At 46.0% G+C, this 27,040-nt stretch overlaps 1 long non-coding RNA gene across 1 annotated transcript; it reads right to left on the reverse strand.

Annotated features, from left to right (window-relative positions):
* Positions 1-56: 56 nt before the first annotated feature.
* LOC146775763 (uncharacterized) lies at positions 57-26,764 on the reverse strand. The gene is made up of 3 exons (XR_014971962.1): positions 26,602-26,764; positions 889-1,267; positions 57-109 (listed from the first exon to the last, which is right to left on the reverse strand). It is a non-coding gene; the product is annotated as an uncharacterized LOC146775763 (long non-coding RNA).
* Positions 26,765-27,040: the final 276 nt, after the last annotated feature.

The following is a 27,040-nucleotide window of genomic DNA, read 5'->3' on the forward strand; positions in this document are numbered from 1 at the left end:
AGAAGAAACATGCAGGAGACGCAGGCCAAGGACACACACCAGCGCAGACGCTGCAGAGGATCCTACGGTGTTTTCCAGCCTGGAAGGCACCATGGTGAAGGTACAGCACCTGCAAACACGAAACGTTAAGTCAATACACAGGCAGCTGGTGCATGTGAACCATAACCTGACTGACATGAAGGAGGGCATCAGAGAGCTGAATGTCAAAATAGATGAGGGACATAAGACCTGTGCATACAGCATCAGGGAAATGACGGGAGCTATAAAAGAACTCTGTGCCACTATGAAGAGAGACGCAGTGGGAAACAACGTTTCTACTCCCATCTGGACACTTATAGCAAGGCGGTCAACCGCTTTTCCAATGCCACTTCCGTGCTGTCAAGCTGCACAGTGACCATGCAGGTCGAAATGGCACACTGCCGCCAGGATGTGGCGAAAGGGTTGGTGCAGGTGACGAATGCAGTAGACCAGCTGCAGACAGCTACCATAGGTGGCACAGGTCTCCTGGGCTCAGGGGACAGTGAGGAGCTCTCTGGCAGAAATGCATCACCCCACCAATTGCCGAACCCAGACGGCGCAGTGTGAGGCAGGGAACACCTTCGGATGCCTCAAGGGAGAGCAGTCAGAACCCTGAGCGTGCAACAGCAGGACGTGCACCCAAAAAATAAACTGTCACCACATCAGAAAGCCAATGGGTGAAGTAACCCATAGCATATGGACTTTTTTTTCACCCTTCATCCATGCACTGTAGACATGACATGTGCAATAGTTTGTGCCACACATGAAGTGTGTATGTAGGCTGTGTGACTGATATTTACCTGAAGCTAAAGGTTAAATAAAACACAGTCATTCAAAAATAATATTATGCTTTGTGTCATCATTACTCACCTACAAATAGTTTTGTGTTATTTCATCACATCTCAGTCGGCCCGCAGCTGCCCCGACACCACCTGCTGGTCTGCAACGTGGACCTGGTTCCTCATCCTCTTCTGAATCTGTATCGCTGAGTTCCACAGGTATGCCTTTTCTCGTAGCAATGTTGTGCAGCATGGCATATGTGGCCACAATCTTGCAGCAGGTTTCAGGGCTATATTGTAGTGCTCCTCCATTTTATGCAGACAGCGGAACCTGCTCTTCAAGATCCAAAATGTCCGCTCTATTACACAGCACGTGGACTTATGTGCGCAATTGTACCTTCGCTCTCTTGGATTGGCTGGATTGAAGTACGATGTTAGGATGAATTCACGCACTGCATATGCACTGTCACCTACGGGATAAAAGACATACCGTTACTCACTGTCCTCTCACCTCAGCCCTTAACTGTATGTATGGGTGCTTGACATGCATTTACCTAGCAGGTAGCCCTCATCAAATCCGCCCCCAGTGAGACTTGTGTATATCCCACTGTGCCTAAAAATGAGGAAATCATGTGTACTGCCAGGGTATTTAGCTACGATATCAGTTATGATATGTTTTGCGTTGCTGATGATGACCTGTATGTTAAGGGAATGGTATGATTTCCGTTTTCTGAATACATACTCATTGTTTGAGGAGGGTGAGAGGGCTACATGAGTACCATCTATGCAGCCAATGACATGGGGAAATTGCGCAATCTGGTAGAAGTCCTGTTTGGTTTGCTGCAATGCTTGTTGTGTCGCAGGGAATGTGATGTGATGATGTAGCCTCTGTACCATTGCATCCAAAAATGCATGGAAGAAGCGCGACAGGCAACTCTGGGAGATCCCTCCTGTAGTCGCTATCACGCCCTGGAAGTTCCCAGATGCCAGTAAGTGCAGTGAACACAGGACCTGCACATGTGGTGGGATGGTTTGGGTCCTGCGGGTTGGGTGTTTTAGCATTGGTTTTAGCTCAGCAATCAAGTCCAGTATGGTTGCTGCGTCCAGCCTATACTTCTCATGTATCTCTATCTCAGTCTGCTGGAACAGAGTGATGCGCACTCTGAAGATTTGTTGCTGTCGCCTTCTTCTCTGTGCTGCTGCTTGAATCTGCATCCTCCTGGCTATCACATAGAGGGCTGCCCTTGTGGAGAGGCCCTATGGCATTGGGCCTGTTTAAATAGGTTGCACATGGTTACCTCCTGCTTTGAGTTGGTGGTAAAATTCATGTGCAAAATAGCGATTTTTGAGGATTCGCTATTTGCGATTTTTTCATACACTGGATTGCGAATTTGAAATTTGCGAGATCGCTTTTTGCGATTTTCGCAATTTACGTAACCCTTTTTGCAACTTTCGCAAATATTTTTTGCATATTGTGTGCCTCGTAATTTAGGTAATCGTAATTTTGCAAATAACACTGTTTTTTTGCGATTCACAGCGTTTGCGACCTCAAAATACCTTGATACATATGGCTCATAGATTTTTTTCTTCATGAAGATTTCACTTCTGCCCAAACTCTCTGAGAAAGTGAGTGCTAGAACTTCTTCCCTCAATCATGTCACCATCCTCGTCTCCTCAAACCAAGGGGCAGATTTATTAATCTTTCATGCAGCGCAACGCAGGAAGACACCTTGCTGCGCCGCGTGAAAGGATAAGGGCAGGAATGAACTAGTGTAACAAAACTTTAGCCCCCCCCTGCAAACTACAGACTCAGTCTGGAGCTATCAGTACAGGGTGATGTGCTGAAGGGACCCCCTGGAGCTCGGAGACTGCAGTGGACTTCGGTTATGCCACTATAGAAATGCACCGTATATTGTATTGTATTGTAATTGCATTTATATAGCGCTTACTACCCCTGACGAGGCATCAAGGCGCTTTTTCAGTGAGTAGCAAGCTACTCCAGGACCCATAATGGATCATTGTTGAATTAGTACAGTGAACTATGAAAGTAATTAAAGTGTTGGATAGGTTAGTCAGTTATTTGGATTCGGAAGGATAGCGGAAGGATAGAAGAGGAATTTTTTTTTATATCTATATAGCGCTTGTTACCCCTGATGGGGTGTTGAAGCGCCTTTTTTTGGGGGGGGCAGTAGCACACTACTCCGGAAACCCATAAAGGATTAGTGGTGATTTAGTATGGTGAAATATGAAAGTAATTTGAGTGGTGGATATTAGTCAGTTATTTGGAGTGAGAAGGATAGCGGTGGGATAGAAGGGGGAGAAAAGTTTGCATTCATATAGCGCTTGTTACCCCTGAAGGGGTGTTGAAGCGCTTTTCTGGTGAGTAGCACGCTATTTCGGAACCTATAAAGGATTAGTGTTGAAAATTATTATAGTGAAATATGAAGCAATTAGAGTGGTGGATATGTTATTTCGTTATTTGGATAGCGAAGGGTAGCGGTGGGATAGTAGAGGAAAAGAGGTTTGTATTTATATAGCACTTGCTACCCCTGATGGGGTTTGAAGCGCTTTTTTTGGTGAGTAGCACGCTACTCTGGAACCCATAAGGATTAGTGTTGAATTAGTATACTGAAATATGAAAGTAATTTGAGTGGTGGATATGTTAGTCAGTTATTTGGATTGAGATGGGTTGGGGAGGGGTAGAAAAGGGAAAGGGTTTGCATTTATATAGCGCATGTAAACCCTGATGGGGTGTTGAAGCGCTTTATTGGCGAGTAGCACGCTACTCTGGAACCCATAAAGGATTAGTGTTGAAAATGAGTATAGTGAGATATGAAAGTAGTTTGAGTGGTGGATGTGTTATTCAGTTGGATAGAGAAAAGTAGCGGAGGGCTAGAAGAGGGAAAAAGGTTTGCTTTTATATAATGCCTGCTTACCTCTGATGAGGTGTTGAAGCGCTTTTTTGGTGAGTAGCACGCTACTCTGGGACCCATAAAGGATTAGTGGTGAATTAGTATAGTGAAATATGAAATTTGACAAATGAACATGTTTTTTGGAAGTCATAGCAGTAGGAGGAGGCTTTGGATGAGTAAAAAGGGGTTGTGGAGGGGAAGAGTCAGAGGGAAGAGTTTAGAAAGATTTGTTTTAGAGATTGGTATAGTAAAAGAGGTGTGATGCAAGGAGGGGTAGAGTAAGGGAGAGTCTAGAAAGGGTTATTTTGGGGATCATAGTAGTGATATGGGGTTTGGGTTTAAATTAAAGAATGGGTGTAGAGGATTTATTGATAGATGTATATTGTGATAGGGTAATGCATTGGAAAGAGTAGTAGAAAGACGTTTGAGATGAGTCAGAAAGTTGGGTTAGAAGATATATAGAGAGAAGTATAGGGTGAGAAATAGGGTAGTGCATTGGATATGCTGAATTAGAAGAAAGTGATAAATATAAAAATCCATAAGTACATTGAAAGTATATAGATGCATAAAGGAGGTAGGTATATGTAGATTAAAGATATTGATAGAGGTACATGATGAGAAATAGGGTAGTGCATTGGATATGCTTTTCAGGAGGAAAGTAACAAACACACAGATCCAAGTACATGGAAGGTACATAGATGCACAATGGAAGAAGTACATGTAGACCGAAGATGCACCAGATAAACTCTGGTTTTCAAGTGTTATTGTACATTAAATTGTTTTTTTTTTAAATATAATTAGTCTACATGTTTATACAAAGCAATACACAAAGATAGGTACATATCTTTAGTAAAAATAAATGATTATATACAGAGGAATATGCTGTAAATTTCTGTTTGCGTATGGTACTCATGTGGGGAAGAGTAGTTTTCTGAAGATAAGGTGGCTGTCCGTTGATTTTATGTTGGGGGGTAAAGAGTTCCATAGTTTGTCTGCTTGAACAGAGAACTATGTGCTACCCGTGGTTTTTTTCTTGTATCTTGGGATTTTGAAGCGAGGTGCCATTTTAGAGTGGAGGTTCCTTTGTTGAATGTGTTTGGTGATTTTATTCCTGATGTAGAGTGGCCATTCCATGTATTGCTTTGTGGGTGATATAAAGCAGCTTGAACGTGGATCTTCTGGCAACCGGTAACCAATGCAGGGCTTTCAAGGCAGGAGAGATGTGGTCTCGCGGTTTGATATGCAAGGGTAGTCTGGCAGCCGAGTTCTAAATTCCTTGTAGTCTTTTGATGGTCATTAATGATGATCCGTGGTAGAGGCTATTGGCGTAATCGAGTTTGGACAGAACAAAGGAGATGGTAGCTTGGACCGTGTGTGGAAATCCCAAATAAGGGAAAATTCATCACAGCGTTTTTATAGTGACAAAGCTTGATCTTGCTAGTTTGTCCACTGGGGCATTCATCGATAGCTCTGAGTCCATGGTCATTCCGAGGTTTCTTACTTCCTTTGATACTTTAGGTGGTAATCCCAGTTCATCAGGCCAGGCGGCAAGCGGGTCATAATGTTTCCAATCGCCACACATGAGTATTTCCGTTTTGGAAGCATTCCATTTGAGGTGGCTCCAAGTCATCCACTGATCCACAGCTCTGAGACAACTGAAAATTGGGGAGTTTACAATGTCTTTGGGCATTCCAGTTGAAGGAGTATTTGTGTGTCATTTGCATAGTTATAGCATGTGAGGTGAAATTGATTGATCAGTACCGGTAATGACTTCATGTAGATGTTGAAAAGCATGGCCGAGATAATATAGCCTTGAGGGACCCCTGCGTTTGTTGAGTATGGTTTGGATGAAAAAGGTGGGGTATGGATGACATTAGTTCTGTTTTGAAGATAGGACGCGATCCAGTCTAGAGCAGTCCCCTCTATGCCAGCTTCATAGAGTCTTTGCTTCAGGGTGTCATCGTCAACCGTGTCAAAGGCAGCCGAGAAGTCCAAGAGGAGAAGTGCAGCAACCTCGTTGTGGTCTATTGTGTTCTTCAGGTCATCCCAGACGGCAAGGAGGGCAGATTCTGTGCCTCTTCTCGGACAGAAACCTGTTTGGAAGTCTGAAAATAAGTCATTCTCTTCAATGAATTGTGACATCTGGGCGAACCCTGCTCTTTCTATCAGTTTGCCCAGGAAAGGTCCATTTGTAATGGGTCTGTAGTTGTCATGGTTCAGAGGGTCCAAGTTTGTTTTCTTCAGTAAAGGGCGTATGTATGACTTTTTGAGTTCTTCTGGAAATATTCCAGTAGTTAAGGAATCCCTGATGATTCTTCTTACTGGAATGGCACCAGAGGTTGTTAAAAGAATTGTCTTGAAAGTTTGTGGTGGACAGGCCTGCTTGCTTTGACCAGGTCCATAAATTAATCGTGTGAGATGTGTTGGAAGGAACGGGGAGGCTGGGTTAGAGTATTCTTGGATTGTTGTTTTGTCAAAGGGTTAGTGCTTTGTCTCTGTTTTAAGTCCAACGTGTCTACTTTGTCAGTGTAATGATTTGAGAGTTTGTCTGTGAAATCTTGAGTAACAGGACGAGTTCCTTCTAAGCAATTTGGTTTGCAAAATTCATTGAGTATTTTATAGAATTCTTTATTTGCACATTTAGCATTTTGAATTCTGTCTGAATAGTACCTTTTCTTAGCTTTTTTGATAGCTGACTTGTATAATCTGCTAATTTTCTGTAGGTGAAGTTTGTCTTGTTTGGCGTTTGTTTTGGGCCTGGTACGTTGCAGCTTTCTAATTTGTTGTTTTATGTCTTTTATCTCTATGTTTCTCCAAGGCGCTTTTTAGGTCTCGCCTGACCCAGCGCATGCGCTGGTCTGGCGAGACTTATTGAGAGGGCTCCAAAAAGTGCTACCAGGCCAGCCTAGAGCTACAGTGCATGTGCGCGGGCACACGCGCCGCGCTTTACCGCGAGTACTTTCACTTTCGCGGCCGCACTGATGTTTGATCGCGATCACTTTCGCGGCCGCACGGCCTCTTGGCATAGCCAATAGGTCTCGCTTTTGGGACCTTATAAGTAATTAGTTATGCAACTGTTGCATTGCTAAACACTTATAAGGTCCCAAAGGCGAGACCTATTGGCTATGCTTGTTTTCTTTTGTTCTGTTGTATGGTTTTGAGTGGTATCAGGATGTCAAAAGCTTCCTGTAGCCACTCATATAGTTTTTTAACAAAATTTATTGTTTCCAGATTTGTACTGGACGTTAGTTGTGTTTCTAAGTGTTTCAAATTGAGTTTGTTCCACGGTCGATAGGTGGATGGATGTAAGGTAGTTTTAGGTGAGTCGCTTAGTGTTTTTTTTTTTACGTTGGAAAGCAAGCAAGTGGGGGTCTGACCATGTGACTGGAGTTATAGTTTGAAAGGTAACTAGTTCGATATTAGCAACAATGACATCAAGGACATGTCTAGCGATGTGTGTGGGTTTGTGGACAATCTGATGCAGGTTTAGTGCGTCCAGGCCAGTGATTATTGTTTTTGGATGGGTCATATTGGGTTTGTCAAACCAAATGTTGAAGTCACCCAGAACGCATAGGTTGGAGTGTATTGTTATCAGGTTTGAAACTGTGTCTAGAAGTGCGTCTGGGAATGTCGCCTTGCTAGGTGGAGGTCTGTAAAGGAGCAGGAAGTTACAGGAGGAAGACAGTGTAGGGTTGCATCTGGTGAGAAGAGCCTCACATTTCTTTATGGTGATGTCGTCAACTTTAGTGAAATGTAATGTTTGCCTGAACACAACAGCTAGACCACCTCCTTTTTTGCCTATACGATTTTGGGTGATTGTTTAATAGCATAGAGGAACGGCTTCATGCAGGACTGGAGCCACATCATCTCCCAACCATGATTCAGTTACGAATAGTATGTCTGGTTTTGTATCGGTGAGAAGGTCGTAGATGTGATGTTTGTTTTTAGAGAGGGATCGAGCATTTATTAGTAGACAGTTTAGAGAATGGGCTTTGGTGATAGTGAGACTGTTTAGAAGAGTGATTAGTATTATGTGGGTTTGTAGCAGGTGTGTTTTTACTGCTGGTATTAGCTGTGTTAGGATAGGAATCGTGTAGCTGTTCTATATCATGTTCCTCATCCAGCATGCTAAGAAGGCATTTTGATGGGTCTGCGTGTGTAGGTGGTGGAGACTGTGTTTGAGAGTGAGTTGGTGTGCTGTGTTGTTTTCGTGGTGTAACATTGTTGTACAGTAGACATGGGGAAACGAAGTTGTGAGGTGTGGCAAGGTGTGGCACTTAACTTATTTTGTTTGCGTGCGTTTAGAGCGGAAGGTGTAGGAGTCAGGGGTGGTGGTGCAGCATGTGGGTCATGTAGTAAGGTTCTAAACTGTCCAATGGATGAGAGGCGTTCGGAAGAGAGTTGCTGTGTTGCTGTATCTGTGTTAGGTGTGGTGGAAGAGAGAAAGCTTGGCATTGGTGTTTGTTCCTTTGTGTGGTTTAAAAGGTGGGTGTATGTTTGTATTTTGTTGAGGTAAGTATTATGAGATGTTGCGCTTGGAAGATCTTGTTGTGTTGGTGTGCGTGATATGTTTTGTTTTTGAGAAGTAGTAAAAAGAGGTGCTGGTGTAGTTGTTTCATGCAATGGAGTTGTTTGTATGGTATTGTTTGTGAGAAGAGGTTGTAAGGTAGAGGGGGTGGTGATGTGTTTATGAGTAGAGTGTATGTTTTGTGTAGGAGGGAATGAAGTAGAGGTAAGAGTGTTTGTCTTAGACTGATTTGTTGCAAGAGTTAAAAAGTGTGGTGCCACGCAGTGAATGTGTTGTGCGTTTGTGTTATTATGGTAGAAGGAAGAGGAGGGTGTTGGTTGGACAAATGATGGATGTCTGATTATATGTTTGTTAGTTATAAAAAGTGGTCTGTTAGGAGTAATTAGAGCAGGGTGTGTGTGTCTGGATGGGATGTAGTTAAGTATGGTGTGGAATGGGGTTGTGTTAGTGATGAATGGATTGGTTTGTGGTATAGGATAGAGTTGTGTATTGTTTGTAGGTGATGGCGGAATAGGTGGTAGCTGGGATAGAAGGGTGTATGGGTGTAGTTTGTGTGGTTTTGTAGTGGGTGCTGAGAAATGGATTTGTGCATAGTGTTGGTTTGCAGTAAGTGTGTGGTGTACATTTGGTGTGGTGAGTGTGTTGCTTTGGATGTGGATGGTAGGTACTACTGAATGAGAAAATGGGCAGCATTTCTGGCCCTGGTCCCGGCCAGTCTCGAACAGGCTCAAACAGGCAACTGCCCTTGTCCTCTCCGCCCTTAACAGGCTCAAGCAGGCAACTTCCCTTGTCCTCTCCGCCCTTCGCCTCGACGCCCAGGCTGAGATGCCCTAAGCCTGGCCTTTTATAGCCCTAGTAATCAGGTGACCCCTTCAGCCAATGGGAACCCTAGCCCTAACACTATCCAATCACAACACTAGCCCTAAAATCTAGAACCAATAGGAGACCAATACATTACAGCCAAACATAGCCCTAGTCCAAGCACCCAATCAGGCTCAAAACCCTATGTCCAATAGAGGCCCTAGCCCTAGTAACAACCCTGGTCCCAGCAATAAATGACACAGGAAGCCCTAATTGCTACTTCCAATAAAAAGCCTAGCCCTATCACAAACACCATTCCCAGCAACCATATAACATTATTCAGTGCATTCCTGTCCATTCCTAGCGCTGGTGCACTGTTGACAAATATGGGCCCAAGTATTTTTAGTTGTGCAATGAGTAGCCACAGTGCACTGAAGAGAGTGTTGAACAGGGCAAGAGATTACTACCAACACCTCTTCGCATGGCTAGGTGAGAGGTTTCTTCTAGCCATTTCAGGTCTGGGTGGAAGGCAGAACATGCAGCAGGTACCTTCTGTGTCATTGTAGTGTAGTGGTGGCCGGCACAGTGCTAACACTTTGTGGTTCTGTTGAGCTGCATGTAAGAGCAGCAAGGGGGCAGTCGAGGAGACGGGGAACAGAGAGAGTGGGGAAGAGTAGGATGTGTTATGAGAATGTAAGGTTGCGGGAGGAAAGGTAAGACCAGCACAAAGCAGTAATGCACGCCTCATTTATACCACCAGGCAGACATGGACATCGTTTGGGAGTCGCAACTGCTACCCTTAGCTTACCCCTTGCTAATCATGGTGCTGTCCATGCTGGCCCAAGAGGAAACAAGGAAAGGACATGACAGAGACATTTTCATTGGGCCTCTCAGTAACAAATAGGAGACTTCTGAGGGTCTACATGAAAGAAAAGGGTGAGAACTGCATCCCTAGTCATTCCCTTAGCAGCTTCTTATTTGTAGTTGAGGATCTAGGGAAGGGGCAAAAGGTTGGAGTGTTTCCTGCCTGTGACACATAAGAGGGCGAAAAACATGAAAGAGCCTGCAGAAAAATGGATACTGCGCGGTGCAGGAAGGCCATGCTCTAAGGCCTTCTTCACATATGGAAATGGGCAGTGGCAGCCGCAAATTAAGGGGGGTGGAGCGGCGGCAGGGCAGAGGTAAACAAAAGAAAATAAATCATTAAAAAAACACTTACCTGCAGGCCGGCTGCCACCTCTCAGTCCTCTTCGCCCGCTTTCAGGGGCAGGAACCAGGAACAAGAAGCATCCAGGCTTCCAGACTCCCGTAGCCAATCACGACGCTGCTGAGCAGTGTCGTAAGTGGTTTGAGCACCATGGTTTGGTGCACAGAGGGGGACTGGGGGCCTGGGCATGTTCTTCACCCAGGCTGTAGTACAGCCTGGATGTAGAACATGCAAAGTGCTCAGGACTGTTTTGGTCGGCCCGAGAGGGCTGGCCGAACAGTCCTGCGCACTTAAGTGAGCGCCTACCACTCCACACCTTTTCCTATTACAGCCCGCCCCTAACCAGATGAGCCACGGAAAAATGAAATTATAATAACGTGCGCTATTATCAATTTGTTTTTCCTTTTTTAACTACTCACAGTGGGGCGACGCTCCTCCGCCTTAGCGGAGAAGCCGTCCCTGGAAAAGGGTTAGAATGGAGCTCACTCACCTACCACCAGGGCATCTTCATAGCCTCTCAGCCCTTTCACCTGATCTTTGTGCAGGTGTGGAGGTTCACAAGTAGTGTGCATGGATGGGGAGCAAAGAAAGAGAGAGGTGGCACGCGGGCAGAAGAAGCCTAAATTGGTCTATTATCTGAGCCTTACTGTCTATCAGCAAGGTTTGATCTTCACCTTACTCTGTAAATTGAATCAATTTTAGGCCATAAACACCACACCTTTAGCCACATTATCCCCAAATGTTAACTCAGCCTCAAACTTTCCAGTGACTTCTAACCTCCTGCCTCCATATGCAAAAACAATGATTTCTAACTCCTCAAGTTGCACCAAAATTGCAGATTTGTTTATCTCCGATAGGGGGAAATTACATCCCAGAATCTGCCACTACATTGGCTACCTGCTCAATTACATATACTTCACAAAAGAGTGTTTTTCTTCAGGGTGCTGAGGTCGTTAGTAGCTGGTGCACGACGAAGAAGAGGGCCACTTGGAATCACACTGCACAAAGGTACTTAAGTAAGTCTGAGGGGTCCCACTCGAGGGAGCAGGTCGCATGAAACCTCAAGACCACAGGAGCATAGCTGGACCGTCATCACCAAGGCTGGGAGGGCCGGGTGCAGAGCAGATACGTCAATCAATTTAGGTGTACTAAAGGGGGAGACAGGTAGTAGCCAATGGGCTACCTACCTTTAGGGTGTCTACACCCTCTAAGTGACCACTTCCTGTGGGAAGGAGCACTAGCTAGACCCTAATTAGCTAATTCCTCCTCAAACCAAGATAGAGAGAAATGAAAAGTGGTGTCCACATCGCCTACCCCACCTTAAGGGTGGTGCTGGCTGAATGGGGACCCACCTCCTTATTTACCTAATTTTCTCGCCTGTCCTGCCAAATGTGGAGCAGGAAAGGGGGTTGGCATCCTCCGGTAGCTGGAACAGCCTGGGTTACTTTTCAAAGGCAGCATCGCCTTTGAAGCTACCCGCCTTGGAAAGCCATCCGGTCCTGCGGGAGGAGTGAGGCACCTCTGCCCAAAGCAGGCTTTGTTCCTGGCCTCGAAGAGAGATGCCCTCACCCCATAAGGTCAGAAGCATGTCTGGTGGAGGCAGGCTGGCTAAGACTAGTCAGAGACCAAACCAGTGCTTGGTAGGTTTTCCTGTGGTCCTCTAATGGGTCTCCTGTGTGCATTTATTAATTAATCCAACACTTGCATCAGCGAGTATTTACGAAGACGAGATGTTTAGTACCAAACATCTTAGGGTACAGTGAAGCCATCATGGAGCTATGAAACATGTGATGACAAGTATCCAGCCCATGTACTCTCTATGGCTTCCCTCTGCACTTACAATATCCAGGAATGGCTCAGCTATTGTAGGGTCATAATGCACCCTGCCTTAGGGCTATAAGGCCTGCAGTAGGGGTGACTTACCTATACCTCATGCAGTGTCTGTGGGCATGGCACACAGGGCTGTGTGCATGTCGACTCTTTAGCTTTCTCTGCACCAAGACACGCTGCCTGCAATGGCAGTTTGCATGGTCTTGGTGAGGGGTTCCTAGGATGGCACAATTTGTCCCGCAGCCATAGCGAACCCTTTTCAATCCCCTAGGTACCAGGGGTACCATTTGATATGGACTTATAGGGGTTGCTGAAGTTGTGCCAATTGTGGGTCAGTTTTAGGGAAGGAACACTGGTGCTAGGGACCTGGTTAGCAGGGATCCAGTACAACTCAGTCAAAGTTTCATCAAAAATAGGCAAAAAGTGTAAGGGAGGTACTGCAACAAAAAAACATTTCTCCCAGACCTCTCTTGTTCTTCCTCACATGAAGTATGTTCACTTTTGGGCTGGGCATTGCATGGCATTCCCCATATGTGAATTACTACCACAGTGGAAGCGTACACGCTTGACATTTTCATGCATCACTTTGGGTGAAGAATTCTCATACCCCACCTGTGTTTTCACCATAATTGGCTTTGCATTTTGTTTATCCACCTGTTTATATACTTGTCTTACCTCTTTCACTTCAATGCCCTCTGTTGGTGATTTCCCTCATACAGGTCTCGTAATGTTGAATCCTTCTGGCTAACTTCAATGCAGTCTCTAGGTCAGGATCATCTGTCGATAGTAATCTTTCATGATCTCATCCTTGAGATCACAATAATTGCATCAAGCTGCTAGTATTCTCAAACGAGCCAGAGAGTAATTCAGTTGGTTCCTCCAGGAATAGGCACTTTTGTAAAAACGGATGTCACTCAATCACATCATTTTTATGGGATTAAACGTTTTGTCCAGAGTTTTCAAGAGTGAGACATATGCGTCAACATTTTTGGTAGTATTCCCCTCTTCACCTGTACCTTACCCACCTCTAATGGCAGTTTTCAACAGACTTCTACCTTCCGCGCCTAGGTTGTAAATAAGTAAAGCTTTTTTCTTCTTTCATGTGAAATGTCCCCATCAATGTCGTCAAGGTACGCTTCAAACGCCTATTACCACTGTTCCCAATTCAATTGCCTTGTCCCAAGAGTTGCCAAAAAATGGAGGCGGTGCTGTAATTCTTTCCATTATAGATGTGGGAAGATGCTTCATACCATGAATCTAAAACTGCAAGATGAGATATACCCTTAGCAAAATGTTAGCAATTGTGTGGGAGTTGCTGTCACTCATGCCTTAAACACTCTATTGAAAAGCTCTGGTAAAATACAGTTCATATTACAGCTAGAAATGTCCATATTGGGCCTGTCACCATGAAATAGCAGGTGTTGCAAAGAACAGACTCCACATAACAGATGTACCTGTCACCACATAGTAGCAGACACAGGGGTGGCTCCGCTGCAATGGCGGAGGAGCGTTGTCCCACTGGCTCAGAGCCAGCAAATGAAAAATAAAACAATACTTTACTATTGATTTATTTTTCACTTGCCAGCTCTGAGCCAGCTTGTGCAGGGAGGGGCGGGCTGGGTATGGGAATGGGGAGGAGATGTGCTATGTGCACTTCTAAGCGCACATGTGTGTTTGGACAGCCGTCTCAGGCAGACCAAACACACATGCGCTCTTAGGTTTCTCCAAGGGCTGGAGAAACCCCACAGACTTCCTGGGCGGAGCGTCTTCTCAGCCGGCTTGGGCCAATCCTGCTCTCAAGCATGAGAGCAGCTTGGGTGATCGGATGGGAGTCTGTGACGCTGCCCCAGTGCCTGCTGGGACAAGGAAGTTCACAGAGGCACGACACTGGAGGCGGCCGGCAGGTTCAGATAGTAGTTTTTTTTCTTTTTTAATTATTACCCCTCCCACGTTACCCCTGCCCCATGTCACCCGCCTCACCACCTCTTAATTGTGTCAGCTGCCACGGGACATTGTGGAGAGAGATTGATCTAGCTTCTTTGTGCTGGTAACCAATGTGTTTTAAGGAACAATCAAGTTCTATTAGAGTCTATCAGGGGCGTTGCACAGGCTGCTGCTGCCCCTGCGGCGCAGGAAGGGTACAAACTTTCAAGGAGCCCTAATCAGTCAAAAGGCCAATGAATATCTGTGAGATATGGGAGTATCGGGCCCCTCATCACATTCTGCAGGGGGGCCTCATCATTTTGCGTTACGCCATTGAAGTGTATGGGTCTTATCCCAAACTTTAAAATGGCCTCTATGTTAACATCATACTTGAATGTTTTGGAAAGTCGGTGCACTTGTGCAGCCCTATAGCATGAAGTTTGGAACTTCAAAATGTGCTTTACGTTGACATAATACTGTGCTGCTTTCCAAAGGCAGTGGTGCTTGTATAGCAGTATAGCACGAAGTCTGCGACCCTAGGGTATTTGTTTCAGTGTGCTACCTTGACGCTGGTGCCGATGTTAGTTAAGTCGAGCCTGCAGACAGCACAGATGTACTGTCACTTGAAAATGACCTATTGTATCTAAAAAAGACTCTCTAAAAAGGGGCTTTAAGCCTGCCCATTACTTACCATTCATTGGCATCTTACTCACTAGTCTTTGCTGCCTTCTAATTCGCAGCACTTGCAAGGCGTCACTTACTACGTGACTTCATTGTGTTTGTGTGGAGCATGGACGAACTACAGATTGATTTAACTTAATTAGTGTCCGTCCACTGCTCCCGCTGTAAATTGAAGTACTATTTTTTATTTTGCATTTTTATATAGTACCACCTCAACCTGACTGAAAAATATTGGGTGCTTTACATGAGCAAACACAAGGAGATGATGGACAGAGTGCTGAAACTTTTCAGACACTCACCCCCAGTCACAGATCTGGGTTGAATCCATCATCATTCTTTAGCTCACTTTACCACCCCAGTTCAGACACAGTTATATGCAAATCAGTCTTGACCCTGTGCCTCATGGGAACAGTCCAGCCCAAACTGCCAAACCATGTCTTCCCTGGACTGGAAACAAGCGGCACAATGGTAATGGCACCTTCTTTTTTAAATGTGGGGCTCACAATGGCGCCCGTGTGTTTTTTTTTTAATGCGGGTTACCTTAACAAAAAAGATATATATTTATTTTTGCAGCGCAGGACGCTTTAATAATAGCATCCGCGCGCCTTGCTTTGGTTCGGCTTTTAATATGCGCACCCTAGGATCCCGCTCTATCCGGGTCAGCCGACGCTGCCTCACAGCCCCCCTCCATGTCGATTCCACAACAACAAAAGGGCGTGAGGCACAGGATGTAGCGCGCGTGGCTCTTTCCCTCCACCGAAGGCTGTAGCTCGGTCCCCCCAGCTCTGTCTGGCTCACTCCCTCCGTAGGATCTCACCTCCCCTCCCTCTACCCTCATAGCACGCAGTCAACCCAAGTCTTTGCCGGAATTCCTTCTGAAGGGAGAGCAGACACCGCTGGATGGGAACTGTGCGTGCGTGGTTTTTTAGGTCGAGCCTAGAGCAGCACATGTGCTGCTTGCTCGTCTTTTAGCAAGGGGGTTTTCAAAGTGCTACCAGAGGCTTTTTGCTGGCCTCAAGCTTGAGTGCATGTGCGTGTGAACGCGCACAGCCGCCATCTGTCTTTTCTCCGTCGGGTAATTAAGTGCATCGCAATCGCGATCACTTTAACTTTCGGTGCCCGCGTTTCACGCGCGCTTGTTTTTGTTCCAGCAGCACATTGTTTGTACTAAATGTCATCATATGACCTGAAGTAACTTTCGAAAACATTTTCGAAAAAACTTTGGAAATGCAGAGAAAAGATACCCACTGAAACACACAAGGACAAAAATAACGGCAAATACATTTAATACGTGTTAGTGTTAGGATGGACAAAGGGAAGCACATTTATTGAGAAAACAATACTTAACGTGGATTCTACGGACAACATCTGACGCGAGGCAAGCCTAGAAATTGGGCAATGGGACCCTGGCAGTTCTACCGGTTATCAAATGTTATATTTCTATGAACTCTTTTAGAACTAGCAGATTATTCGCCATGCCACCTGAATGCTGATGTTGCTAACATGAAGTACTTGATTCGGATTTAGGTGTGCAGTCCACAAGTAACAGGAATAAAATAGCCATTAGGGTTACCGTTTCACCATGCTACAGTAAACTCTGTAAACCACGAGGCAGTGAACTCGCATGTTAATTGTAGCCTTTGTTGCACAAAAACAATCTATATTTAACACTATTGCCATAAATTGTATCGGGATAGTAGCAAACAGAAACACCAAAAAGTAAATAAACCAATGGGTTATGAAACTTGATCAGTGAACCGGAAATGCAAATAGAAATCTACAGGTCATACATCATAAATTCATCCTACAAATGTCCCCTTTTAAATGACCTGTTTATCCAGCCCTGGATTTCCTCTGCAATGAAAAAGCGAAAAAAAGAATCTTATGGCTCCACCAAAGAAATCTGCATTTGTGTCAACGCTTTGCTTCTTATCGATTAAAAGGAAAAGAGAAATGTGTTCCTGATTATCAACCTGTTGAGGTAACCCAGTTTGCGGACCCTGTTTGACAGAAGGAGAGAGGAGGCTGAAGCCGCCCTCAGTCATTTCTGGAATTTAACACACAGCTGTGACTCAGGGCCCGATCCACAAAGCTTTTGGCACAATAAGTAAAACTTGTGAGGGGTACAGCTCGTTCATTTCATAGCACCAGTGATGCTGGGATTTTTGCTCGTAAATGGGACTTCCTCACACAAATGCAGCCAGTATAGTGGAATTTCCATGCTAACAAATCTGACTTTAGAGTCGGTTTGTAGGCATTCCAGAGTGGCTGTCCCTGTACAATAGTTGGTGAACACCAACATACTTGCCAGTTTGTGTATATTAACCAGTAGTATCAGGGTTGGATTCGGATTAAAAATTGGCCTGGGCACGCTAAAAAAAGTGCCCCACATTTGCATATTGCCTTTGCAAAACACTGCTACGGCGAAGATTTATTAAAAAAAAAAGAGGGGGGTAAAAAAAATGCACGGATTAACTTACACTGATGAAACACCCCAGAATACAAGTGAGGCCACTTTTGTTCCGGCCCCCTGCCCCCGCACAATATGCATATGTTAATGGACCGGCCCCAGTGAGAGAAAGGAAGTGACACCTCTCCACCCTTTGATAACAAGCATTGGCATAGCCAATAGGTCTTGCCTTTGGGACCTTATAAGTGTTTAGTTATCCAGCACAATATCGTTGGTGCAACAACATCAAGTGTTGCATGGCTAAACACTTATAAGGTCCCAAAGGCGAGACCTATTGGCTATGCCAATGCTTGTTCCCGTTTCTTTTGCTGCCTGTCACAAGATAGGGACCCCTGTGCAGAGTATGCGCCTTCTTCTGTGTACGAAGGCATCTTTGCGTTTGTACACCATATGCATGTATGTGCGCAAACATTGAGTTTCAATGGTGATTTTGACAATACTTATTTATAAGTATGATATGTTTACTAAATAGGGAGGCGACTCCTGTTATAAATGCGCACCGTACGCAGTATATGCAGTTTATGCACGGGCGTCTGTATAACGAGTGTGCACAGAGCCTGCGTGTTGAGTGTGCAAGCGGATCTGTGCGTTAAATGTAAGGCTGCTGTGTATATTGTGTGTTTGGCTGTATATCTATGTAGAGTACACAGGCGAATGTGTATACTACATGGGTGATCTACAGTGAGTACTCAAACAGTCCATAAACTAAATTAAATATGTGTCTGTATACAGGCTTATATTGAATGTACACAGGGGTATTGTACTAGGGACAGTGTACTCGGGGGTCTGCTGGGCGTGGCCAGTGTGAGGGGAAGTCAGTATTTTACATGTGCACGCGGCTCTGTATTTGTAAGTGTTTGCAGATGTCTGCTGAGCGTGTTCACGTCTGTATTCTAATATACCGATTATGACTCAGTTTGTATATTGATTTCCACGACGTTCAGTATACTTACTGGATAAACACTTTGCACTATCCTTAGTTTGTGACGGGGTGTTTGCAGAGGGCTCTGGATACTTTTAAGCATGTGCTCGGTGCCTCAAACACTTGCAAATGCGAGACCTATTGCATTGCAATAGGTCTCGTATTTGCTTGACTTTGAACTATTGGGGCATTGTAAAGGACAATGCCTTTTATTTATGTGCTGGTTTTTAAAACATAAAAGGTATTGTCAGTCAGTCAAAGAACTTTATTCGGTTACTAAAAACCATAAAAGCAGTACAAAATACATAAAACAAGGTTTAAAAATTCAATAAAACAGTTTAAAAAGTGATTGCAAATCCTAAATAAAAGAAACATATCAGAGATATACGGAGTACCATATTTGCAAATGTCAGGTTTGGTGATTGATCTTTGTGGCCAGACTGATTTTCTTTGGTCTAGTGGCTGCTACCAAAAAACACGCTACGCCATATGTGACCTGTACCGAGTTCAACATCTGTAAATATAATAGAGCCGGCCGTACCTGCGCAAAATTTAAGTCTTTCAGGATGGGGAAAAGAATTTTTTTACGGGCCACCAAATAATGTTCACAAAGCATCACTAGGTGCAGAGTATCCTGTGTAGAGAAAGAATCGCAGGTGCAGGGTGGGGAATCTTCTGGGATGCCCCACTTTGTATACGAGCCAAGCACAAGGTGTATCAGGTTGAACCTGAACCTTATGAGTAGAAAACGATGATATGGTTTAGTAACATATTTTAAATAAGGTTCCATGGCCAAAGACGACGAAAGTTGGTAAAGTGATCTTACCATTGGTTTACAAAGCTCAACCGTTTCCCTCTCAGCTTCCAACATATTTCGAAAGTGCTGCTTGACCCACCTTACATCTTCTTTTTTAAGGTTCTGTGGAAAAGAGTACATATCCGGGCGTCCTAACCTAGCGCATGCCGCTCTAACATACGCTAGCCACGGTATGCTGTCTGCTTTGTCCAAAGACATGCAATCTTTGAGAATGCAGTGGTTCAATGTAATCTCCTCGTTTGTCCAAGTTTTAATCCAACATAACAGTGGGGACATTTTTAAGAGATCAGTGACATAACCCAAGCCTGTTTCGTTATGTATTGAATATGTGGGGGATGATTTCGGGAGTGATAACAAGGCTCGTATAAAGTTGTTTTCTACGATTTGAATGCCTGGGGCTGAAACGTGGCCCCATATATCTGCCCCATATGATGCAATTGCCACACATTTGGCTCTATAAATACGAGTCATGGCTTCCATGGGTCTCGAACCCAATCTTTTAGCAAAATGCATAAGAGCTGTGGTAGATCTGCTTACACCATTCTCCTTTAACTTTAGTTGGGCTCCCCAAGTTCCTTTCTCATCAAAAGTGACTCCTAAATAACAAAAAAAGGGTACCCTCGAGATTGGAGAGTTGTTACAGCTAAAGGCCCTAATCTTCATGTTTTTCCTCCGTGAGCCTGTAACCATAACATGGGATTTAGTAGTGTTGATCTTTAGGTCCAAGGCTTCCATGAAACCACCAAAATGATCTAATAATCTTTGCAGGCCCGTACCAGTCCGAGCTACAAGAACGGCATCGTCCGCGTATAGCAGTACCGGAATAGGTAGCCCCCCCATATGCGGTATGTCCAAGGTAGCTGAATTCAGGGATTTCCCCAAGGAATTAATATATAGTGTAAAGAGGAGAGGGGCCAGAATGCAGCCTTGTCTGACCCCTCTTCCTGACCTAAACTTCGCCGTGCATCTTCCTTCCCTTGTGACCCTGACCGAGGCGGACAGATTTTGGTGGAGGTCGTGCAAAAAGTTAACCAAGGTGCTATCCAAACCCAAGTCTCGCAAAATAATCCAAAGTTTTGAGCGATTTACCAAGTCGAAAGCAGAAGATAAATCCATAAATCCCAAATAAAGAAGCCCACCCTTCGCCACAGTGTATTTGCTAATAATAAGGTGAAGGTTTAAACATTGGTCCATGGTCCCTCTATGTGCTCTGAAACCGTACTGTAGATCCGATAGGGTCCCGCTCTCCACTAGCCAATCCCCCATTCTTTGCAAAATAACTCTGCCCAGAATCTTAACGGCAGAGTCCAACAGGGAGATTGGTCTATAGCAGGCAGGGTCCCCCCTATTCCCTTTCTTGAAAATAGGCACAATAATAGAGGTAGACCAGGAGGAGGGAAAACCAGCTGCAGGTATCGCATTAAACACATTGGTTAGTATTTTTGACCAAAATTGCGGATACTGGATGTAGAGATCTGCGGGGACCCCATCCGGACCCGGGGCCTTGTGTTTACTTGTATCTTTAATCGCCCTCTCAACCTCAGTGATGTTAAACTTCAGGTGAGGTGTAGCATGGGTACTGACTGGTGGCGTTAATGCTGTGGATTCATAAATCTGTTTAAAGTGGCCTAGCCATCTTCCATCTTCGATCACGCAGTCCATATCAGTTTTCCCATCCTCGGAAAAAAAAGGCTGGTTCACCAAGGCCCAAAACTTTTTGCTATCTCTCAGTACATCAATGGATAGTAAACTATCCCAAGCTTCCTCCTTGATTTGGTTTTTGCGATTAGTGACTGCAATTTTGTATTCCTTCCTTAGATTAGTCACTAAGGGCCTATCTCTGGGTTTATGTTTTAATGCTTTCAACAGGGCACTGTGTTTTAGCAAACAATCCTTGTTAAACCATTTAAAAATCTTCTTGTTCCTTAGAGCGCCTGGCCTTAGCTCCAAGTTCTTAGAGATCCTTGTACATATTTCCTCATACGCTGCCATAACATCAGGTTCAGAGAACATAGTGTGAGTAAGCCACCCTTTGCTCTCCCTCTCGCTCCTGGGACTGCTGGGGTTGAAAAACTACAGAAACCATCCAATGAGAAACTTCTAGTGGTATCCCATGTTTCTTGGATTGCCAAGACGTCATATTGTTTTACAAACCCTTGCCATATGGGGTCTAAAGCCTTTACATTTAAACCTGCCACGTTCCAGGTGAGAAATTTGCAATATGATGAATCTGCATTAGAAGGGGTGAGCGCACCCCGGCGATCACCCTCCGCTGGGTCTGTGTCAGGGGTATAAGAAAGGTTTAGTTTAATCGAATCCTCCATAGCAACAGCCTTAATTGGTTGAGTAGGAATAATCTGGAAGCTCCGACCAAATTCCGAGCTCTGTGTTTGTCAGTCAACCCAATCTGTGGCTGACAGACATTCAAAACGATTGGCTATTGGAAAATGCAAGGGATTATCTAGACCATTTGTAAACTGTTGGTAATGATAGGGTTGGCTGTAATGTGAACCAACAAGAGGGCCGCCTTGACGCGGTCTACCTCTTCTACTCCTTACCTGGTTCCATCCCGCATTCCACCCCTCCTCCCACACATGGGGTTGTATCTCCCAGGGGGGATTGGATCTTTGTCTAAATTTACTGTCATGGGGTCCTTTTAACCAACTCCATCGATTGTCAGCTTGATTTTGTGGGAGATAGAAATAAGACAGAGGTCTAGCAACCACCGTGCTCGTCTGGAATCTAGGGGATCCACTACTACAAATGAACTCTACAACCTCAGTATTCTCGAAAGTGACCACTACACAGTCCCCTTGTAGGTTTTTTCTGTTGCCTCCCACCCACGGAGCTCTCTCAATCATTAAAATGTTGCACGGTATGTTTGGCGGGAGAGGATAATTTTTAGATAGCCAATAACATACTTTATTTTTGAGAGCCTGATACGATTCAACTTCTGGCGAAGAGATTTCAGTGACGCCAGTGAGAATAATCACGTAAGGGCAGGCATCAGGGGGAAGATGGATGTTTCTACGGGCCATGCCCTTGGCTCTGTCGGGTGCATCAAAATTTAGAGGCTGTGATAAGCGATCACTTAATGTAGCCTGAGCGGTTGAATTGCTCTTGGTTGTTGTCAGAGATTGATCTGTTTTCTGAGTTTGGTCAGCTCTGGGGGCTTTTATAGTGATGCCATCCTGGTTTATAGCGTTACTGGAATTCTTGGGGGTCATTTTTGTAGTCTCCAGCGATTTGTTAACAGCCACCGAAGGCTTATTGACCTTTTTAGCTGGAATAGTAACCTGGGCAGTTCTATTATTCAGGGTGAAACTAGGGGCACTTATGTCCTTATGTATGTTTTTTAGGACAGTTTCCAGACAGCGTAGTCTAGCCTCTAAGGGTTCCAGCAGTACTTTTAACATATTAAAAATAGTGGTATTACTCATGCTTGAACCATAGCCCTCCTGTAATGGAGATTTTACTGAGTTGCCCGCATCCCCGGTCAACTCCAGGATTTCCTCCAGGCTATGATCGATAATAGTATCGTCAGGGAGGCTCAGGGGTAAGCCACTCTTAATAACATGCGATCCCTCTGTGGGACTGGGTAAAGCTACTGGCAATTTATCCATATTAGGGGGGTTAGGGGGAATTCGAACCTTCTTTCCTTTATGAATAGATGGTTTATTGGTTTTTCGAGTTTGCTTAGGGATAGCCCCTTCTGTCCGACCCCTTTCTTTTGTAACGGATATATTGTTAGAGGTATTTGACTCACTTTGTTGCACTCCACATTCTGATAGGAAAAGAAGGTTGGGAGAAGCCTCCAGATCCTGTAAGGTGTTTAAAGCGTCAAGATCCCCAGTCTCTCCAGCGCTATGTACTAGGACCTGTATATCTGTCCGAGAATCAGTGTTGGGTGTCTGTGCCTGTGCTATAAGACCCAAGGAGGATCGTTTGGCCATGGCCAGGTCTTGGGACACTCTCCTATCCATTAATGTTATACCCTCGTCAATTAGCGCATGAGTGCGGGTGATAAAATCATCCAAGGTTCCGGTAAGTTTTTTAGCTCCTACAGCGGCCATACTTCTGGTTTCGCGGCAGTTCATGGCCTATATTTCCTATCAGTGAGGACACTAAGGGGCTAAGTGTAACCGTCCAGGGTTTGTGGCCCAGTCCAGCCTCCTCTGGCCTCTGAGGGCCACAGAGGGCCCGCCCTTTGCCCGGGCTTCGCTCGGCGTCCCGCTGAGCGGAAAAGCGCTGTTCTTAAAGGAGGCGTTGCAGCCGGGGGCGCGGCCGTGCACTCCTGTGCAGCGCAGGGACTCCTGGTCTAGAGAGTCCCTGCAGCACGCGCCCTCTGGTACCTCCCGCAGATATTCCGTCCTCGTTCCGGGCGCTCTCCGGCACCCCTGCAGCCTCGACCCCACGCCAAATGCCGCGCAGCGGCACCCGCGAAGCGGGTGCTGCAAGATGTTAAATGGCAATAAGGCGGTCAATCCCTCCAGGGACACGGGGAGGCCACAAGGCGGATCAGCGTTCTCCCAGCTCACCCAGTCGGCAAGTGGTGGCGTCCAGGTAAGGTTTTCTGTGATTAAGGGTCCCACAGCACTTGGGGAATGTTCACAATTTAAAGTTTGGTCGGCCGGGGGCGTGTCTTGCTGGGGGCGCGGCCGTGCACACCTGTGCAGCGCAGGGACTCCTGGTCTAGAGAGTCCCTGCAGCACGCGCCCTCTGATACCTCCCGCAGATATTCCGTCCTCGTTCCGGGCGCTCTCCGGCACCCCTGCAGCCTCGACCCCACGCCAAATGCCGCGCAGCGGCACCCGCGAAGCGGGTGCTGCAAGATGTTAAATGGCAATAAGGCGGTCAATCCCTCCAGGGACACGGGGAGGCCACAAGGCGGATCAGCGTTCTCCCAGCTCACCCAGTCGGCAAGTGGCGGCGTCCAGGTAAGGTTTTCTGTGATTAAGGGTCCCCCATTTACAATGAAATAGCTTAAACTCTTGCAAATGCGAGACCTGTTGCATTGCAGATGCTTGTTGTTATTACTAGCATATGACTACTGGAGACATGTTTCTGTTTGTATTTTAATTGAATTCCTGGTTGGTTAAAATTGAGTTGCTGAAGTTACCGGTGATTTTTTGGCACGGCCGCGTGTCTCAAGCACGTCTTGGCATTCCTGACATACTTGTCTTTGCTCAAGTGTCTCCTTTGGCTGTTTGTTTTGTGCAAGTTCAGGGCAGGGGGGTGACTCATCACAAACCGGAAGCAATTCACACGCTCACAAAATGTATCCAGGGGCGTAGCTTCCAAGATTTGTACAACCGGTGCAGTGGCCCTGGGGCCCACTGAAGCCTCATTATTGTCTTATTTTAACATTCGAACAGCGTCCATGAGGGCCAATGAAACACTGCCTATGCTACTAACAGGAATACTGTGCTGTCGGCATAGGTACGTAAAAGAAGATATGCTGGAGAAGAAACGCTGAGCAGCGCCTCTCGAGCCCCACACGGCGGGGGCAGCAACTGAAGGCTCTCGGCAGATGTTGTGAGCGGAAGCTGGTCACCTTCTCTCGTGCCCACATTGGTTTCACGGGTGTCGGCTCTTTCCCGCTCTCCCTGGCAGACAATGAATCCTGCACATTCATTGAAAGCAGACGCCCAGTCTAGGTGCCAGCCGACGAGACCCACCAGGCAGCGGCAGCCAGATGCTGTAACTCAAGGGCGCCGCTCACGACGGACATCCCACAGCCGTCACTGCGGTGGTTTCCCGCCAATCCAGGCTCCTCACAGGCTCAGGGGCCTCCGGTATCCAGTCAAATGTACCAGTTGTGAGCATCTGGAGTGGTGCCAGGGGTCAACTCAATGTCTTCCATCAGGGCCAGGTGTTCTCCAGTCAGCACTAATTCTGCTGTCTGTCGGGTTTGTAGCTCTACTAATATTTTAGGCTCTTCCGTACCTCATGGCCTCTCATCGCCCACCTCAGTTCTCCTCTCCGGGTTCACACCAGCCAAGAACAGACACGTGACCTCACTGTGGCCCACACAGCACAACATAAAGATTTATAGATATATGAATAACGGGAATGTTCTTTACCAAAGGGTTCTGAACGCCATCAAATAGACAAGAAGAGCCTTTTGTCCCCGTTCTGAAGCGAGACCTCGGCTGCTGCAGGCGGGTTTGGGTTGGATCTGCACTGTAGCCCTTCCGCTTCCGTTCTTACCACTTCCGCTAGCCCTTGGAGTCACACTCATATCTACGCCTCAGCCGCCTGTGCACCTGATCCAGCAAGTCTTCTACAGCATAAGTTATAGTTCTTGAAAGGTTGTTCCATCTCTGCGCCTCAGGCCTGTCAGAAGGTACGCAGCAGGGCAGGCTCCGTAACAACATACAGGGCCTCTGAGCAAACTTCGAAGCATCGTAAGTATATGGCGGCATCTAGTGGTGGTGGTTGTTATTTGCCTCGCCATGAATTTACTGCCAAAGATACGTTTATTTCTACTGGCCAGGCCTGCTTTCGTGATATGAATAAACATAGCAGTGGGTAATGGGGCCCGGCAAAAAGCGGGGCATGGGCAAACAGGCCAGCTGCTCTCCGTGTTACTGCCCTGCTTGACAACAGTGTCGGGCTGCCATCTCCACAGACCTGGAGACAGGGGGAGTACATGTAGGGTTCTCTTTCTAGACACCTTAGTCACCCTGCACTTCTTTGGTATTGCTGGGTGAGGGTCCTCTGGGGTATCTTGTCTTCTGCATACATGACTGTATACAGCAGACAGACGGAACTTCGGCCCGTCTGCCCAACCTCCCTTACCGAATATCGTCGAAACGCAGAGCAATAATCGCTTGGACCCGACATTGAAATTTCCTCGAGTGTCCCCCGACCTTGGCTGAGACACGTCCGGCCCACCTAGGGCTGTCACTGTCCCCTTTCCGACACATTGTCCTGATGAAGACCCTGCGTGACGACCAACTGCGGCACACTTAGGGTTGAAACGTCGACGCTTACTCAAGGCCCAGACTAACCAAGACTCCACACAAGGAAAGAAAAGAGTCTTTGGTGTGAAAGCATCATCTGGCCTATCCCTCACCTGTACATAAAAACCTCAACCACCTTGTATATATTGTACCCTTGTTGAGCACTGAGCACCTATGTCACAAGATCACCACATATCCATGTAACTATTGATCTTATGTTGACAGCCGCTCTTTACTGTGATTATCTATGAATGAATTAATTCTGATAAAAAGAAACAGTACAAAGCATTTAGATTTCTGTTTCCATTTCTTCAAAGAGAATTGTTTTACTCCACAGGCGCTATACAAAGGTTGCTACCAGCTTCCACAAGTGCATTATGAGCACCATTAAGTAACGTACCTTCTACCCGACAGAACCACTTGTTGTTTAACACCTACAAGTCAGGCCTATTGGCTTTGTCAATGGTTGTTAGTTAACTAAGCAACAACTATGGCTTTTTTTGTATAAAATATTGAAAATGCTTCTGTTCTGACATGATGATGCTTTGAAAGAACTTTAACGAGTGAGTCTCTAAAGTTACATCAGAGGTAGTGAAGGGTGCTGCTGCTGAGTTAAGATGTTTTTATCACCCGGAGGGTGAGGGCAGGTATGGAGAGCTCGATAGGGACCCGTCTCAGCACCTGCTTACAGAACCGCCGGTGCTGAGCACCGACAGGGCCCGGTTCACTTAAAGCCCTGGCAACCCACCTGGGACACCCCGATGCTTTAGGGGTCTCATTCACTCAAAGGCCAATGAATTTCTGTGAGACTCGATCGGAGGTGGGGCATCATTCCGTGCTCCGCCACTGGTTGAACCGATGCCCCCAGCGAACTCCTTTTGTGCAGCTGCACCCACTTGGTTACCACAACCAACCCCTCAGCCGTGGGAGTGTATCTCAGATGTCAGGCCCAATACTTCTTCGTGTAGCTGCTCGTTCGAGCTCTGCAGTATGTCAGGAGATCTTGCCGTTTGTGGAACGGCTTCCTTGGTGACAGAGTTTGCTTTCGCGACTGGCGAAAACAAATCGTCCGGCATTACATTGTTGGGCATGTTTGTGCTGTTCTTGGCAACGGGCCCCGCAATGATGAAAGAGGGAGCCATGTGAAAGGCAGACATTGTGCGTGATTCACGAGTGTGTGATGTTAT

This window comes from Triturus cristatus, chromosome 12, assembly GCF_964204655.1.
Source record: "Triturus cristatus chromosome 12, aTriCri1.1, whole genome shotgun sequence".
NCBI classification, from domain to species: Eukaryota; Metazoa; Chordata; class Amphibia; order Caudata; family Salamandridae; genus Triturus; species Triturus cristatus.